A 20,306-nucleotide genomic window follows, 5' to 3' on the forward strand; every position below is an offset into this window, starting at 1 on the left:
CAGGCAGTCGGTGCCGCTTCAAACTGCAAAATTCAGTTTTGCCGCCCAAAGATGAGAGAGCAGCGCTAAAAGTGGCGTTGCACACTCATCCTCGGGCGTCAACGGAACAGCATCTCAGGAGGCCTACCAAATTTCCCAAAATGAAAAAAAAATTTGCCAACACTTTCCCTCACCCACACCTCCCCACTCATCCCATTAATACCGATGTCCCACCACCTTTCCCAGGCTGCACGGACGTCTGCCGGTAAGGACACCATAATCACCTAATTTCGGAGCCGCGATGGCAAGGCAGTACACGTGGGTGTCGGCCGAGCACACTGTGGTATGTCTTGCCACCGCCCCCACCGGCCAACGAAAGTTCCAGTCAGCCCAGGAATCCGGTCGCTGCCGACGGTAAGGAGTTAGCCACCCATTAGCCACCCCTCTCTGGCGGCAACGGGTGGCATTAAAAAATGAATTTCGACCCCAGAATGCTTACACTGGAATCACATTCCTGTGGGGGAAGCTTCAGCCATCTGAAGTGCACATTGGGAAATCTCAGCTGTGCTCTCCACAATTTTCCATCCAAGTAAACAGAAAAGCGGAGGGAAACCACCTGCAATTTCCTGGTGTAAAATTGGCCCCGAATGGCAAATGTTCCATACCCATGCACTGACACCCTCGCCTGGATTAGCACAAATTCACACTAGAATGAAAACATTGAATCAAATTATTCAATTAATGTAGAAGACCACAAGAGGTGTAAGAACATAAGAAATAGGAACAGGAGTAGGCCATTTGGCCCCTTGAGCCTGATCCGCCACTTAATAAGATCATGGCTGATCTGCTCATGGACTCAGGTGTAACATTATGTGCTGGGTTTTGAGTGGGATAGCCCACCCAAAGCCCATCCAGAGTTAAAATCAGGGCCTACTAGAATTGCAATTGCTTTTATTATAGCCTTATGAACGTGAGGTGCTGACTTTAATGTCCTGTGAACCTACGTTTCTTCTCCTTGAATCACTGTGGGTCTATATTAATCTAAACATTTCCTTGGATATTCAAACCAATTTTTTTCTTTCAGGAATTTCAAACTGACCAGTTGCTTTTCTCAAATTTTCAAACTGGCTCCCTGATTGGGACAGAATTTGTCTTTTTAAATCCTAGATTTTGCATTTGAAATATTACACTTTTTGAATTTAAAAATGAACTGCCATTCATGTACAAACAGCACACTGGAGCACCTTAGATGCTGCACTATGTTGCAGAAATCTACTAAGGTTTTTACCAAAGCAAACCAGAATATTAATTAATCTCTCATAATCTCTTACATAAGCTAGACTGATATAAAGAAAAAAAACTATATAGCACTTACTTTCAGATGTGTTGGAGGCTGCAAGAAAAACGATAAGCTCAATTCTGCACTTAAAACATTTCATGCAGGGAAATAAGATTTGATAAAGAATATAATCCCCATTTTAATATGCTGAGTGGCACGGATTACATAGATTTGAACAATCTATTACCCAATGATCATACGAATTAGACAGCATGAGTTTAAATTCAGCATATCATCAGCAAGACTAGAGATAAAAGAAAGTAAAAAAATAAATAGTGCAGCTGCTGAAAATTTAGATGGTGGTGTGGGAGTAGGTGAAGGGCCCCAAACTCTCTTTCTGCGTGAGACAGCGATTTATTTGTCTTTCCACCATATTGTATTCCCTGTTAACAGTGCGGTTTCTAAATTGGAGAGGCCAATAGTAGATTAGGTGATTACTTTTCTGGCCACCTCTGTTCTGCCTGCAAGTGTGACCCTGAGCTCCCTGTCACTTGATCTCCATCCCACTCCCACTCTGAGCTCTCTGTCTTTGTCTTTCCACACGATTCCATTGAAGCTTGAGGAACAGCACCTGATCTTTCCATTCGGCACTTTGCAGCCATCTGATCTTAATATTAATCACAACTATCATCATCACAGGCAGTCCCTCAGGATCGAGGATGACTTGCTTCCACATTAAAAATGAGTACTCAGGTGACTGATGAACTAATTTTAAATGGTGGAAGATGCCTGTGTGTGAATGATTTTAATGTGGGGTGGCCGTTGCACACCAGCCACCACACAGGCTTGATGGAGCAAGGTCTTGGTCCAATGGCAAGAGGATCCAAGACAACCGGAGACCAACCAGGCTCCGCCGCATGTGTCAATACATACACATAAACTCAAACATACTCCTACTGTTCTCCTTCCTTCCTCCTTCCTACAGGACCTAGCTCTACATGGAATTCATAGTCTGCAATGTGAGCCTCACGACCTCACAGCCTCGCTATTGGCCCGTGCTGCGCCTTCCCTTCGTCTTGTCCACGCTGCTCCACCTCTGGGCTCCGACCTCTCCGCTCCTCCGTGTTTCGTCCGTCCTCTCCTCTCCTAACCTCAACAACTTCAGACCTTAACCACAGCTCCCATTGGCTCTCTGGCATTCGATGCTGGTAAAGTAGGGTGGTTGTACAAGTGCTTCTGGGGATGGAGGTGAGAGTGGGTTAATGCTTAGGATTGGTATTACCCATCGGTATGCCACCGGCAGGGTGGTCTATACCTTTTTTCCTGCCGGACCCCTGAACCACTGGAGCCTGCTCCATTTTGCCAAGTTTTGCTGTTTCCTCGTTTACGATTTAGCTAATCTGCTTTAATTATTCACAAATTCTCTGGGTCTCATAAATGTTTCCCCATTTCTCCCAACATTCCTCCTGGTGTGCATTATCATTTTTGTCAATCAACTATCTCCTTTTCTTCACCTAATCACTTTACAGTTGATTATTTTTCTTTTCTTTTTGTGTGTTTCCCCCCTTTGTTCCTTCTTATAAACTGTTCATCTGTAATATTGTTTAGTTCTTATGTAAGGTTAGGTCTGAATTGTGAACATTATCCTTTCTTTACAGATGCTGCTTGACATGCTGCGTGTTTCCACCATTTTCTGCTTTTGATTAGAAAAAAATATTTTTTCTTCATAGAATAGACGGTGGGTCAGATTCTGAGCAAAAACTGTGCTGATTTACTTTATTAAAATAAAAGCCGGTAATTTTAACATAAGAGCATGTAAATTGTCAGAGGAGTGAATGACTGATGGACATAAGGAGTTCCAGTTTTATTCCAGTTTCATGGTTCTAGTAAAGAATAAGTTAGAGTAGGACATGGTGCAATAATTTTCTGAGCCAATACCTCCAAAAATAAACATTTACTGTCTTAAGTAAAATTAAACAAAAAATACATTTGAATTATTCAGAATTCTTTATAGCTGTTTGATTTTTTTCAGGTCCTGATTGCCACACTCTCACTTTAACCATTCAGCTTTTATAGGAAATGTATTAAAACTTAACTAGCCCTTAGTCAAATAGCTGCAATAATGAGTACTGCAGTGGCTTTGAAGTTCTCCCACTTAAACTGATATCTGATTCATATCCCATTTTAGCATTACCTATTTTCCCATCACAGTCATTTCTTGCTGTAGGTTGAGCTGAAGGGTCTTACAAGCTCCCTCTTATTATTTATCTACTTTATCTGTCATCAATCATTCAACTAGTCGCATCTTCCAAATAGAAAAGAACAAAGAAAGTCACTAAACAAATTAAAAATAAGATAATAGAACACTAAAATGTTAACTTCCTATAAGCTAAAGCTTTAATATGGAAATATTCCCTTCACTAGGAAAATGTATAATCCTTTCATAAGAATATTAATTATTTAATAAATAATTTAAGATCTTGTAAAGTAATTTTGGTTTTGGTACTATTGCCATCTCCTCATAATGTGCAACAATTTTTAAGGGTTTTTAAATTATTAATATGCCCTTTTGGCAGATATAATGGCCATGACAGAATATACTTTAAATATTAAGAAAAAATAATTTAGAATTAAAAACATCAATCATTGTTATATATGTATACTTGTATTTACTTTGTACAGCCACCAGAGGGCTCATCCCCTGAAGTACTAAGGGATTCTTTAATCCCTTGGGAGCACAGGTATTTAAGGAGGCCTCACAGGTTGGAGAGGCACTCTGGAGACCTGCAATAAAAGACTAAAGTCACACTTTACTTTGAGCTCACAGTGTTCAGTCTGACTCTTTCTCCATACATAACAACTGGCGACGAGATACAGATAGGAACCCAAAGATGCAGAGAACAGTGGGCATTCTGGAGAAATTCTTGGAGGGAGATGATTGGGAAACATTTGTGGAGTGACTGGACCAAAACTTCGTGGCCAACGAGCTAGATGGGGAAGAGAACGTTGCCAAACAAAGGGCAATCCTCCTCACCGTCTGTGGGGCACCAACGTATGGCCTCATGAAGAATCTGCTCACTCCAGTGAAACCCACGGAGAAATCGTATGATGATTTGTGCACACTGGTCCGAGAACATTTGAACCCGAAGGAAAGCGTTCTGATGACGAGGTACCGGTTCTACACCTACAAAAGGTCTGAAGGCCAGGAAGTGGCGAGTTATGTCACAAGTTAAGATGCCTTGCAGGACATTGCGAATTTGAAGGACATTTGGAGCAAATGCTCAGAGACTTTTCGTATTTGGCATTGGCCACGAAACCATACTTCGCAAACTTTTGACTGTAGAGACCCCAACCTTGAGTAAGGCCATAGCGATTGCCCAGGCGTTCATTGCCACCAGTGACAATACTAAGCAAATCTCTCAGCACACAAGTGCTGCTACAAGTACTGTGAACAAAGTGATGTTGTTTTTGAATTGCAACATACAGGCCTGCACCTGCACGTCCGCAGATGCCTCAGAGTCCACTATCAACGGTGATGAATGCAAGGCCATTAACACCTAGTTGGCGCTGCGAGGGTGATCATCGTTTCCATTCATGCTGATTCAAAAGGTATGTTTGCAAGGGCTGTGGAACAATGGGACACCTCCAATGTATGTGCAGGTGAGCTGCTAATCCTGTTAAACCTGCGAACCACCATGTTGCAGAGGAGGACAGATCCACAGAGGATCACGACAAACCAGAGCTTCAGACCAAGGAGGCAGAGGTACATGGGGTGCACACATTTACCACGAATTTTCCCCCGATAATGCTGAATGTTGAACTAAATGGACTCCCGGTGTCAGTGGAACTGGACATGGGCACGAGCCAGTCCATCATGGGCAAAAAGACTTTCTGAAAGATTGTAGTGCAACAAGGCCTCAAGGCCAGTCTTAACTCCAATTTGTACAAAACTAAGAACTTACACAAAAGAACTGATTCCCGTATTCAGCAGTGCTACCATAGAGGTCTCCTACGATGGAGCAGTGCACAAGCTACCACTCTGGGTGGTACCAGCTGATGGTCCCACGCTGCTCGGCAGGAGCTGGCTCGGAAAGATATGCTGGACCTGGGACGTCGTCCGAGCACTATCGCCCGCTGATGACACTTCGTGTGCCCAGGTCTTAAACAAGTTCCCTTCGCTGTTCAAACCAGGCATCGGGAAATTCCAAGGAGCAAAAGTGAAGATCCACCTAATTCCGGGGGCGTGCCCCATCCAGCACAAGGTGAGAGCAATACCGTACATGATGAGAGAAAGGGTAGAGATCGAGCTAGACCGGCTGCAAAGAGAGGGCATAATTTCTCCGATTGAGTTCAACGAGTGGGCCAATCCGATCGTTCCTGTCCTCAAGGGAGACAGCACCATCAGAATCTGTGGCGATTACAAAGTAACTATCAATTGTTTCTCCCTGCAGGACCAATCCCCACTACCAAAGGCCGACGACCTCTTTGCAAAGCTGGCGGGAGGAAAGACATTCACGAAGCTGGATCTGACTTCAGCCTACATGATGCAGGAACTGCAGGAATCATCGAAGGGCCTCACCTGCATCAACATGCAGAAAGGTCTTTTTATTTATAACAGATGCCCGCTTGGAATTTGATCAGCGGCGGCGATATTCCAGAGAAACATGGAAAGCTTACTGAAGTCAGTGGTGTACACCGTGGTCTTCCAGGACGACATCTTGGTCACAGGTCGGAACACAGTCGAGCATCTGCAGAACCTGGAGGAGGTTCTTAGTCGACTCAACCGTGTGGGGCTCAGATTAAAATGCTCGAAGTGCGTTTTCCTGGCACCTGAAGTGGAGTTCTTGGGAAGGAGGATTGCGGCGGACTGCATCAGGCCCACCAATGTGAAGACGGAGGCAATCGAGAACGCATCGAGACCACAGAACATGACGAAGCTGCGCTAATTTCTGGGACTCCTGAACTACTTTGATAACTTCTTACCAGGTCTCAGCACACTGTTAGAACCACTGTATGTCTTACTATGAAAGGGAGATGAATGGGTTTGGGGCAAAAGCCAAGAAAATGCCTTTGTAAAAGCGAGAAAATTGTTCTGCTCAAACAAATTGCTTGTGTTGTATAATCCATGTAAGCGTTTGGTACTAGCATGTGATGCGTCATCATGTGTATTGCAACAAGCTAATGATTTTGGGAAACTGCAACCAGTTGCTTAAGCATCCAGGAGTCTGTCTAAGGCTGAGAGAGCCGACAGCATGATTGAGAAAGAAGCGTTACCGTGTGTCTATGGGGTAAAGAAAATGCATCAATACCTGTTTGGGCTAAAATTCGAATTGGAAACTGACTATAAGCCACTCATATCCCTGTTTTCCGAGAGTAAAGGGATAAATAGCAACACATCAGCATGCATCCAGAGATGTCCGCATACAATTACGCCATCCGTCACAGGCCAGGCACAGAAAACTGCGTTGGAAATGGCGCAGCCCACAGATTTAGCCATGGTTATGGAAACATTTGAGAGTGAGCAATTACCCGTCACTGCTCGGCAGATCAAAAGCTGTCCCAGCCAGGACCCCCTAATGGGGTCAAGTTTCGGCCTGAGTTGCTCCTGTTCTTTTTGAGCAACTGGTTTAAAATGGAGTATCTTAGAAATTGCAATTCTCGGCATTTAGTTTGCTCCAGTTCTAGTCAGTTAGAACAGTTTCATTTTGGAACAGATTTTTTTTTCAAAAGGGGGCGTGTCCGGCCACTTACGTCTGTTTTGAAAGTTTAGGCAGTGAAAACATACTCCAAACTAACTTAGAATGGAGTAAGTGTAGATTTTTGTACGCTTAGAAAAACCTTGCCTACACTTTAGAAATCAGGTGTAGGTTACAAATCAGGTGTAGGGAACTGGCGGGGGGCGGGGGGTGGGGGGGTGGAGGGGGGAGGAAGCGGAATGGAAGTAATTAAATTCTAGAAGCATTCAACAGTCTTACTTATACAAATAAAGAGCCATCCTGAATAAAAAATTCTAAACAAAGCAAATACAAAATATTGAATATTCCTACCTGTGTGAAGCAGCAGCAGCCTTCGAGCTGCGGTGCTTCAGGCAGGCCGTCCATGTAGGAGGCAGGGGCAGCATCAGTGACTTGACAGCAGTCCAACAACAACAGCAGCAAGTAGCCTTCGAGCTGCGGTGCTTCAGGCAGGCCTTCCTTCCATGTAGGAGACAGGGGCGGCGTCAGTGGCTCGACGGCAGCCGAAGACACAGCAAGCAGCCTTCGAGCTGCGAGGGTAACTGGGCCATTTTGCCACGGGATAGGGGCGGCGGCAGTGGCTGACGGCGGCCAAAGACACAGCAAGCAGCCTTCGAGCTGCGAGGGTAACTGGGCCATTTTGCCACAGGATAGGGGCGGCGGCAGTGGCTGACGGCAGCCAAAGACACAGCAAGCAGCCTTCGAGCTGCGAGGGAGGCTGAGGCCATTCGGCCAGGGGACAGGGAGAGACAGCCAGATAGCCAGTTTGAAACTTAAATTTGTAATTGCAGAATGGATGCTGCATTGTCAACACCACGGATTATGCAATGGTTCGCCAGCAATTCACTGCATAGGAGAGAATTGATTAGAGCTCACCGCACCAGGAACGTCGTAGCCCGTAGGCTGATGGGCAGGAGACCTTACCCACGTTGGCAATATCGATCCAGGCACTCGTACCTGGACATGAGCGAGGCTGATTGTGTCAAAAGGCTGCGTTTCTGCAGAGAAGTTGTCGTTGAGATCTGTGATATGCTGAGAGCAGATCTGCAGCCCAGAAGCAGAACGCCAACTGCCTTGTCTGTTGAAGTGAAGGTAACAGCTGCACTTACCTTCTATGCCTCGGGATCGTTTCAGGCTACAACTGGAGATGTGTGTGCCATCTCTCAACGTGCAATACATGCCTGCGTTTACCAGGTCATGGCTGCACTGTATGCGCGGAGGAATGACTTAACCAATTTCCCAATGACCGCACAAGCGATCCATGTGGGCTTCTTCAGGATGCTGGCTTCCCAAAGGTATAGGGCTGCAATGATTGTACCGACATAGCCTTGCGAGCACCTGTGGAGGATTCCGAGCAGTACAGGAATAGAAAAGGTTTCCACTCCATCAATGTGCAGCTCGTTGTGATGACAAGCAGCACATCATGTCAGTCGATGCGAGATACCCATGATGCGTTCATCCTACACGACAGCATTATATCTGACATGTTTGAGTCAGCAGCCAGAAGGGCAGAGCTGGCTACTGGGAGACAAAAGGTACGGCCTGGCCACCTGGCTCATGACGCCCCGACACGTGACACGAACAGAAGCTGACTGTCAATACAACATGACGCACATTGTGACGTGCAGCATCATTGAGAGGACCATTGGCATATTGAAACAATGTTTCCGATGCCTGGACCATTCTGGAGGCCACTTGCATTTACACTATAAAATCACTTAAAAATCCTAAGATCACTTATAAGTTGTAAAGTTACAAAACTTACAAAACAATTTCAATTTGAAAAACGTTACTACAGCTACATCAAGAACAAGAACAAAAGCAGCAAAGAAAGGCTGCAAACATTTCTCATTCACATTGTTAGTGAAATAACTTATTCACCGGAATACGGAGTGAGCTTTGTGAATCATAAACGGTTTATTAAACAGAGTGCTCTGGGAGAGACGTCATGGACTCCGCAGTCACAGCAGCCGACTTCTCATTTAAGCAGAGCGGAGCACAATCATTTATACATTGAAGTAAACAAGTATAGAAAATCTTGTTATTGTACAGAAAATCTCATTATTGATAAGAAATCGCCTGACCCATGAGTCATATAACTGCCACCGCCTTTGCCTGTCTACATGACGTCTGTATATGATTATACGGTTAAATGGTTTATGCTAGAGTGCGACCTCATCCCTAGTTGTGCAACTGGGGATTTTCCACCCCCTGCTGCCAAGCTTCCACCCGTCCGATCTCCCAGCAAACTCTATTTACTCCAACACACATCTCAGTGAATGTTCACTTCTTCATGGGGGTGTCATTTGATTGGCGGGGCTGTGTGCCCTTATTGCAGCAGCTACCTCCATGAGGGCCAGTGCCGCCACTTGCATGCCCTCCCTGATGGCCTGTGCCATCGATTGCACTCCCTCGGACATTCCCTCCCTAAATTCCTGTGTCATTACTGTTATTTCTCCCGTCAGGACCGTCACCTCTTCACCCACTGCAGTGACGCTACCGATGAGTAATCGGGTAAGCTCATTGGTCTCTATACCCAATGCCACAACCTGAGCTGCATCTGTTGCACGCTACATCTCAGGAGAGCATGTCTCCAATGTTCTTCTCCTCTGCCTGGGTCTGCCTCGCGGCACCACTACGCTGAGAGGCGCGGGCTGGGACGGTAGGACGCTCGGTGTTGCAGACTACAGCACTCGAGAGAGAGGCACGGGCTGGGACGGTGGGACGTTCAGTGTTCCAGACGACAGCACTCGAGAGAGAGAGGCACGGGCTGGGATGGTGGGTGAATGGGTGTAAACTGCTCCATTATATCACCAGCACCACTGGGACCCGCAATGCCGGAATCAAAACCATGGAAGGTGGAACCAGAACCTATGCGAGTGGGAGGCGCAGGCTCGGACGGTGGTGCACTGGCTGTAAACTGCTGCATTACACCAGCAGCAACACTGGGACCCGCAACATCGGAATCAAAACCATGGAAGGGGTTGAAACTCTGATGCTCCTTAATGGAGGCTCATAAACATTAATTTGGAAGCTCTCCCCTGTAGACATTTTAGTCATCGCTGCCATCATCCAGTCTGGATCGTCCGCATCTGGTTGTACTGGTTCTTGTTCTGGATCTTCAGGATCCTCAGGGTTGGCACCATCATCATCATCATCATCATCATCATCATGTTCTGCAAAATATATCAGAACAGTCAAATGTTTAACAGCAAAGGAGGGGGCAGGATGGGTGGCATGAGTACTCTCTCACATAGCAGGCCAGGCAGCAGGGCCACATTGCATTTTCAGGATTGACCCTCTTCCAGCGGGCTGGGCCCAGCTTGTGCTGTACCGATTGCTTTCGTCCATGTATGACTCATCATAGCAGCTACCCTCTGTTCCAAGAGAGTCAGTGGATGCAGATTGGGCACGCCTCCTCCTGTCCGAGTTGCTTCCCTTTTGTTGTGGGCCAATTTCTTCTGCAAAGAGTAAAATATAACTTTTTACAGAGTGCATCTTTCTGCAGAGTGAGACATACAGATAGTCACATTACAATTACGATTACATTAAAAAATGAAAATATTACTTACACTAACTACTTGACCAAGGTCGTGCCTTTTCTTTTTACATTGGCTTCCAGATCTCATGGTATGCACCACTGCGCAGTAATCTTCTGCAACTTGGTTCCAGCATTTCTTCATTTCTTTAGGTGGCACTTTTATGCGACCTCTGTTGTTGGTATCTAGCTCCTGCCATCTCTGTTCAATGACATTGACTAATATCTCCACTTCCTCATGCAAGAAATTTTTTGTTCTTGGTGGACGTTGTTCCATTGTTGTATTGAATTGACCCTCTTATTTTTCAAAACACACAGTCCTTATTTTGCATGCACCGATGCAACACCTGTTCTGGAAGTTTAGCAGCGAAAAGCAGCACTCACTGATTTCAGCAGGTGATTTCTTCAACAGTGCTGCTAAAAGCACTCCTTCAGACACCAAAAAAATCACCAAAATTCAATCCCAAGCCTTTCCAGAGGTCCACGAGACAAATCAGCACTTTTCTTCAAGTTCCTTTAAAAATGGCCGAGTGCCAATGTTTATGGGCTACTGCGCGTGCGCGCGTGCTCCAACACGCACGAGCAGGGCTGCCAGCACGACATTCTCTCATTTGACTTAGCCCCGCTCCCCTGCACTTGCAGAATCAGCGCAACTCTGTGGCTCCGCCCCCTGCTGATGTCTGTGCGTCGCGCCGAGCTCCGAGGGATCTGCAGGGAGCCCGAGAATTACAATGTACATTTTTGTCGCGCTTTCAGACGCAAAAAAGGGTGTCCATGTCGGGGCTGCGCCATTCTAGGTGCGGCCCGAAACTTGACCCCATTATCCCTAGTCAAAAGTTGTGTGCTTCACGGGAGCTGGTCCAGTGTCCCAGTGGAAATGCAGGAAGAGATAAAGTCGTTCCAGCAGTGCAAAGATGAAATGTCTATACAGACAGACTGCCTTCTGTGGGGAAATCGGGTAGTGGTTCCCAAGAAGGGCAGAGACACCTTCATCAATGACCTCCACAGTATCCACCCAGGCATCGTAATGATAAAAGCGATAGCCAGATCCCACGTGTGGTGGCCCGGTATCGATGCGGACGGAGTCCAGTGTTCACAGGTGTAATACATGCTCGCAGTTAAGCAATGTACCCAGGAGGTGCCACTAAGTTTATGGTCTTGGCCCTCCAAACCATGGTCGAGGGTATACGTTGACTATGCAGGCCCGTTCTTGGGTAAAATGTTTCTTGTGGTTGTAGATGCATAATCCAAGTGGATTGAATGTGAGATCATGTCGGCTAGCATGTCCGCTGCCACCACTGAAAGCCTGCAGGCCATGTTTGCCACACATGGCTTACCTGATGTCCTGTGAGCGACAACGGGCCATGTTTTACCAGTGCTGAGTTCAAAGAATTCATGACCCGTAATGGGATCAAACATGTCACATCTGCCCTGTTTAAACCAGCGTTCAATGGTCAGGCAGAGAGAGCACAGCAAATCATCAAGCAAGGCTTGAAGAGGGTAACTGAAGGCTCACTGCAGACTCGCCTACCCCGAGTCCTGCTTAACTACCACATGAGACCCTTCTCACTCACTGGGATCCCACCTGCTGAACTGCTCATGAAAAGAGCACTTAAGACAAGGCTCTCGTTAGTTCACCCTGATCTACGTGAACAGGTAGAGAGCAGGTGGCTTCAGCAAAGTACATACCATGATAGCGCAAATGTGTCACGCGAGATTGTAATCAATGATCCTGTATTTGTATTGAATTATGGGCAAGGTCCCAAGTGGCTGCTCGGCACTGTCGTGGCCAAAGAGGGGAGCAGGGTGTTTCGGGTCAAACTTTAAAATGGACTCATCCACCGGAAACACTTGGACCAAATCAAACTCAGATTCACGGACTATCCTGAGCAACCCATGTTGGACCCTACCTTTTTTGATCCCCCAATATACATATCAGTGGCAACTGGCACCACGATTGACCATGGAGCAGAACCCATCATCCACAGCAGCCCAGCAGGACCCAACACACCAGGCAGCCCAGCAAGGCCAGCTGCACAGCAGCCCAGCGAGGGCTCAACAAATGATTCAACAACACCAGCTTTCACACCGAGACGATCAACCAGGGCAAGAAGGGCCCCAGATCAACTCACATTGTAAATAGTTACACTATTGACTTTGGGGAGTAGTGTTGTTATATATGTAAATGTTTATTTACTCTGTACCAGAGGGCTCAGACCCTGGAGTCCCAAGGGATCCCATAATCCCTTGGGAGCACAGGTATTTAAGGAGGCTCCACAGGTTGGAGAGGCACTCTGGAGACCTGCAATAAAACACTAAGGTCACACTTTACTTTGAGCTCACAGTGTTCAGTCTGACTCTTTCTCCATACATAACAAATAACATCAAAATAAAATTGTGGTTTTATTAGTAGGTGAGTACAGATGTTTAACTCAACTGTAACGTGTATATATATAGTACAAGACACTGCCAAAGAAAGAAAAGAAAGACTTGTATTTCTTTAGCACCTTTCACAACCTCAGGCCTCTCAAAGCGCTTTGCAGCCAATGAATTACTTTTGAAGTGCAATCACTGTTGTAATATAGGAAGCACAACAGCCAATATCTGCACAGCAAGCTCCTATAAACAGCAATGTGATAATGACCAGATAATCTGGGTTTTTTTGTGACGTTGGTTGAGGGATAAATATAGGCCCGACACCAGGGGGAATTCCCCTGCTCTGCTTTGAAATTGTGGCATGGGATATTTTACGTGCACTTGAGAGGGCAGACTGGCAGAGAAGAATTGCAGAGTTGAGAAAGTAAATTAATATTTTGATCGAGCAGATAAGAAGAAACTGTTTCTACTGGCAGGAGAGCTAATAAGCAGAGGACATACATTTAAGATTACATAGAATTTACAGGACAAAAACTGGCCACATGGCCCAACTGGTCTCTACTGGCATTTACGTTCCACACGAACCTCCTCGAGCCCCTCTTTTATAAAGCTGATCAGGGTAATCAGATAATTGGCGGAAGAGAATCAGGGGGAGATGAGAAGATTTATTATTATGCAGTGAGTGTTATAATCTGAAATGTATGCCTGAAAGGATTGTGGAAGTACTTCAATAGTAAATTTCAAAAGGAAATTAGACATATACTTCAAAAAGAACAACTTACAGGGTTATGGGGAAAGAGTGGGGCAGCTGAATTAGTTGGACAGTGCTATGGACTGAGTGGCCTCCTTCTGTGCCGTATCATTCTTTGGTCCACTATAATAGTGAGCTCCTGAAAAGATTCCAGAAACTACCCCACAATTGATGCTAAACTGACATGTGTGTAGTTACCTGCTTACTCCCTCCCTCACTGACTTTTGCAATTTTCTTCCAATTCAAAAGGCACAATTCTTGAATCTAGAGAACATTTGGAAAATTAGGACTAACACATCTGTAATTTCCTCACTTATTTATTTTAGTTCCCATTATTTTCTACATTATCATTTCATACAACTCATTGAGGGCAAAATTGCCCCGCGCCCTGTTTGGTGCCAGCAACCTTCTGGGGCCCGGAACATTTATTGTACGGCCCGGAAGTTCTGCCCTCAGTGTGGATTTCGGCACTTCTGCCCTTCGACGGAGGCGGACGCTATCGGAGACACTCTGCATCCGCGAAGGGGCTCTCCCGGGGCGTTAGAGCTCCGCTGAGTCCAGCCCCGGCAACTTCAGTGCGACGTGGCAGAATGCCTCCCACCTTCAATTAAAGGGGTGGGCCGCTGCCCACTCTGCAGTCCCTTTGGCGGCTGCCACTGGGCCACCAGGGATGCCCTCGATCGGGCCAGCAGCCCGGCACCCATGACGGAGAGCCAGGTCGCAGGATGGCGGCCCGGTCGAGACAAGGGCCACCGCTGTCGTGCCGACAGAAGAGTCGACTGACAGAAAAATATGGCGGCCCATGGCACAAATGGCCTAACCTTTAATGGGCGCCCCAGCAGCTGAGGTCCGACCTGCGAAGCTGGTGCCGACATCAGTTGGTGCCATCCTTGCCGCCCGTGAGATAATCCCCCCTGTGGGGCGCAAAGGGGTCAGCGCGGGACAGAGAGGGTTCGATGCCAGCCCGGGGCACAAATCACAGGGCGCAACGCTAATGGCACAGCACCCCCAAACTTCCAGGGTCATTTCTGACCCCTTCCCCCGGGTGATAACCTCATTGCACCCCATTAGCACCCCCGGAGAGGCTAATGGGGCTATAAAAAAGGGCAATTTCACCCCCATTAAATCGAGTAAATTCCTTGACTTATTTTTACACTTATTTCATTCTTCCACTATCCTATTGCCTCCTGGTCCAGCATCTCTAGAGCAATCGTCTGCAGAAGAGTCAAGGATTGCAGTCAGTTTAAGTTACCCCTTTCTCACCCCCGTCTGCATCTGCCGGCATCTGTTGTTTTCAACCTCGTTAAGCAAACAAATAGCACAGGGACATATACTGGAAACAGCAATCTAAGGGGAGGTCTATGTGTCGCACATGCCCAGAACAGCAGCCATTGCATGTGAATGTATCAACATACAGCATGTAAGTAGGTGGTGTGGGCAGCTTGGTTGATACGTTTTCTGTCGTATTAAATGGGTTTTGTTTTACTAACAATGCAGAAGGTCTTGGAAAAAGGACATGCCAATGTATTTGGAAAATGCATGAGCAGTTTTCAGAGTGCTGTGCATTATCCCGTTGTGACGCACCAACAAACTCACAGAGAACTACTGGTAAGACACAGTGGGCTAGAACCTGCACTTTCTTTGCATGCTTAACGCCCACTTAATGCCCATTTTACCACTGCAATGATATATTATGCCCAGATATCGCCCATTTAGCCACAAAATGGAAATTGACGCCCATTTTTAGGAAACTTATCGCCAAGTGTTACTTTCTCCATGTGCTTAACGCTGGGAAAAATATTACCGCTCGCCCACCTTTTTTAGGTGGAATCACCAGAATGGGCGAAATCAATGTCTATAATATCGGCCAGCGTTAATTTCCACCCTGATTTAATGCCGAGATTTAATAATACTGCCCGCCCACTTTTATTTGTCATGAAGAGCATATTTACCAAAACTAACACCCAGCAGATCACCCACCGTCAATTTCACCACCTCGCACACATATCGTCCACAATATCGCTCGTTCAAAAAACCTTCCACAAAAAGTGGAACTGTTCTGAACGAACGCCAGCGGTGTGGCTGCCATTTTTAAAATTCCACTCTTAGGTGAGGAGCTGAGACCCGAACGATTTGCCTGAAAGAGCGTTACTGTGACAATGCTGATACATTGCTGTGTGTGTGCAGCTCAGACATCAATGGTGCCCATCACTTTGGTGCCAGTTAAGGTTTACGTTAATTGATGTTAAGTTGTACTTAACACTTTGATGTTAAGAAATCACCAGTGTGTAACGGTGCAGCTATCTGACTCAATGCGCAACAAGGTTATGTTCAATAACAAAAATGTTATACCAACATTGGTCTGAAGTCATAAGTATCACAGGCCATAACACCCAACCCCCGCCCACACCCCACTTTTTCCACCATTACATAAATCACATATTCAATATGTCCAGCAACACAGAATACAAAGGCAAAGCAGGAGCATGGTCCCCAGTTCCCATACATTACAACAAATTGCATACACCCAGATGGAGATATAACACAGCCATCACCTGCGGACATGCACCTCACTTTCCTTCCCCCCTCCCCTTCTTCTCCTCACCTCTACCTCTTCCCCTCCTCGCTCCACAGTGCCTGACCGAGGAGCTCCTCAGGTGGTGCCTCGTTGGGGGGGGGAAACGATCTGAAAACCCTTTTTTAACACCCACGCCAGAAATATCGCCCATTTTTGGGCGATAATCACAAAAGTGAAGGTTCTAGCCCAGTATATGGCGACATTTTGAAAGGAAGCAAAATTCGTGCAGCACTTACCTCAGGGCCGGCGCAACCATTAGGTGAACTAGGTGGTCGCCTAGGGCGACAAAATTTGGGGGCGCCAAAAAATTGGGGCGCAAAGATGGGTAAACAATAAAATAGAATTTTAACATCAATAATGCTGTTTTAACTGTATTATATATTGAATATTGTGCAGGCTTCTAGGCCGAGAGTAATCCACTGAAGTTTCAAAAATATTCACTTATTTTCAGTGTACTGTACTTCTTTGAAAATTGAAAACAACACCTTTTAATACTTAGATATCTATGGCAAATAACAGGGTTAGATCTTTCCTATGATTTACCACTGACGGAGTTTCCAGAAAAACTAAAGTGGTCACTGATTCGCTGCTGGAGGGTGTTTATACCTGTGACCTACAGACTAGGTCACGTTAAGTATTCTTGGGATTGGCGGCGGGATTACTTGGATCTGTCACTGCCCGCACCTGCCCAGGTTTTTTGTGATCAAAGTTTCCGCCCCTTGCCCCTCTCAATGGTCAGGAGGGGTCAATGGCGCCACCATGGCAGTCCCTTTGATATTAGGTTATGACAATTGTCAGGTGACTCAGGTCATCAATGTTACCGCCGCGGCATTGCTGACACCACCTGACAGCGTGATCAGAGTCAACCTGCCGTGGCACCATACACAGAGAAGTGTCAAAGTCATCAGCACTGATACGACAACGCAGTGTCATAGGACAGGTGACAGGTCATATATAATAGGTCTGTTGCCAGCAGGTCACTTCAGTTTTGGGATTGACTCCATACTGACAAGTCAACTGAATTTGTGGATCTACGTCATTAGACTTCAGGACTGGAAGACATAAGGTAAGAAACACTCAATTTATTTCAGTAATAAATACTATGTTTTTCTATATGATGGGTAGAGGATTAGGGTTGGAAGGTATTCCAGATATTCCTTATACAATGAATTAAGTACCTCTCATCAGTTTCCTAGTGTTTACGAAACAAAGCCCCATCAATATCATATTATTAGTCACGAGCACGGGGGGTCTCGGTAGACAAAATCTAGCATTCCGGGGGACAAATGAAAAATTATACAGTTCTGATAATGAAAATTTCCTAAAGTTTGCGGAGTACCTGACTTTGTTTGATCCAATCATGAACAAGCCCCTGTGTAAAATAACTGACAGTAAAGCACACGTACATAATGTGCATTACCTTGGAAAGGAAATACAGAACAAACTGATTCAACTCTTAGCAAATGCAGTTAAGGAGAAAATCTTAGAAGCTGCACATTCTGCAAGGTATTTTTCAATAGTTTTGGATTGTACACCAGATGTGAATTATGTTGAGCAAATAACAATGATCATTCGCTTTGTAGATGTGAAGTCTTTAGATATGGATAATGCTGAGGTATGCATTAAGGAACATTTTATGGAGTTTATACACTTGAAAAAGACAATTGGTGCTGACTGAAAGCCTTTTACAACAGCTTGAAGGAATGTCATTATCTGTTGAGAACTTACATGGCCAAGGCAATGACAATGGGAGCAATATGAAAGGTAAAGAAAATGGTGTACAGAAGAGAATAATAGACATTAATCCTCGGGCTGTTTTTGTTCCTTGCAGTGCACACTCTCTGAATTTGGTGATTTCTGATGCTGCTAAATGTTGTTTGGAGGCAACAAGTGCCTTTGACCTAGTGCAACGTGGTTATATATATTTCTCAGGTTCAACACGCTGTTGGGAAGTTCTTAGGTACCAGGTGCCTACTCTAACTGTAAAACCATTGAGTGAAACAAAATGGGAGAGTCGAATTGATGCTTTGAAGCCTCTTCACTATGAGCGTGGCAATGGCTCAGAAATTCCGGCTTTCCGGGTCCGTACAGAATGTGTACGGACCCGGGAAGGCATCGCAAAAGCCGGTTTTCAGCGCACAATGCGTATGCGCTGAAAACCGGCTTTTCCGATCTATCAAGCTGAAGCTTGACAGATCCTCCGCAAATCAGGAGCGAGGATATTTGCATGGGCAAGATTGCAGTATTTACCCATATCTTGCCCAGCAAATGTCCTGAAAACTCTTGCGCCTGATAAAAGCAGGCGCATAGCCTACTTTTACAGGTGTAAAAGTTTTAAAACACACTTAAAACATAAAAAATAAAATTAAAAAAACATATTTTATTTTTAAAAGTCCTGCCCACTACATTAAATTTAGTTTAAAGCATAATTAAAAAAAACTTTTTCAAAAATCAGAAAAATATATACATAAATAACTTTAATTTAAATTAATGTTAAACATGTCGTGTATTTTTCTATTTTTTTTAATGTTTTGTGTTTGGGGAGTTCCCATTATTATGAATGAGGGCATACTTTACCTGGATTGGCTGCCCAGAGCCATGTGACTGCAGCTCCAGCCCTGCACACATCCTGACGTGCACGCACTGTGACGCGCAGCCAGTGGAGGCCTCAGGGCCGGGATCTCTCGTGAGTGCAGCAGCTTCAGGTAAGTGCGCTTCTTTTTTCTAGAATCCAGTCGAACTCCCGCGGGAAGGAGAAACCGGGATTTCTGGGCCAATATCTATAATGCACTAATTGAAATTTCTGATGATACTACTTTCACAGGCTCATCTGGCAATACTGTACGTACTGATGCAAAAGCTCTTGCAAATAGCCTTTGCAAATTCAAATTTGTTGTTTCACTTATTTTGTGGTATAATATTCTTTTCAAAATCAACCTAACTAGTAAACAACTTCAGGCAAAGGATTTTGACATACATTCTGCTACCCAACAACTTGTTTACACAAGAGTTTTTTTGTGGACTGCAGGAGTGACAAACGGTTTGAAGAGATGCTGGTAGATGCTAGTGAACTTGCTGAAGAGTTAGAGATGCCAACAGACTTTGAACCAGAACCAGTACATATTCGAAGAAAGAGGAAGCAGCTTATATATGAAGAAGAAGACAAGCAAGGTCATGACCCAAAACAAAAATTCAAAGTAAGCTTCTATTTTGCTGTCCTCGATATTGCAATACAGTCAGTTGAAGAACGATTTGAGCAGGTACATAAACAAAATTCTGTATTTGGTTTCCTCTATAATATCCATAGTTTACAAAATAACACATCAAAACAGATAATGGAATTTGCATGAAACTAGAGTCAGCTTTGCAACATGGAACTTCCAAAGGTATTGATGCTGGAGATTTGTGCAGTGAATTGCAGGCTATTGTACGGCAATTACCAAAGCATCTTACACCTCAAGATGTATTGAAATTTGTTTGTGAATATAAACTGACTGACTGTGTTCCCAACATTTTCATTGCTCTCTGCATTTTTTTGCCTCTCCAGTTTTTGTTGCCAATGGGGAATGTAGCTTTTCAAAGCTGAAATTGATCAAAACATACCTTCGTTCTTCAATGGTTCAAGAGAGGCTTGTTGGACTGGCCACTATGAAAATAGAACATGAAATTGCAGAAAAACTTGAGCTTAAAGAACTTGGGCTAGATTTTCCATGAGGTGGCTAAGGCCCCAAAAAATGGGCCATGTTCCAGCGATGTGGGACGTCTCGGCCGTGATGATCGCCGGAACATCGCCCATTTTTTTTTTTGCGATTTTCCACTCAGCCTTACCCCAGCGATGTCAAATGGGCGATCTGATTTTTTGCCGATCTCACGATCGCCCAAAGGAAACAGAAGTCAAACGGAAGTCATTAAAAAAAAAGCTTCCCTAGCAACGCTATTGTGCACATGTGTGGGTTGGTTTTTTTTGGTTGATTTTTTTTGCCGCATTTGGAGAGGTCAGGGGTCATCACATATGCTCAGAAGCACAGGGAGGGTCAGAGAGAGCAGGTGAGAGAGCAGGAGAGAGGATT

General features: G+C 45.2%; 1 pseudogene; it reads left to right on the forward strand.

Annotated features, from left to right (window-relative positions):
- Positions 1-280: 280 nt before the first annotated feature.
- LOC139228761 (zinc finger MYM-type protein 1-like) lies at positions 281-19,586 on the forward strand (annotated as a pseudogene).
- The last annotated feature ends 720 nt before the right edge of the window (positions 19,587-20,306 follow it).

The sequence above is a fragment of the Pristiophorus japonicus genome, chromosome 2 (assembly GCF_044704955.1).
Source record: "Pristiophorus japonicus isolate sPriJap1 chromosome 2, sPriJap1.hap1, whole genome shotgun sequence".
NCBI classification, from domain to species: Eukaryota; Metazoa; Chordata; class Chondrichthyes; family Pristiophoridae; genus Pristiophorus; species Pristiophorus japonicus.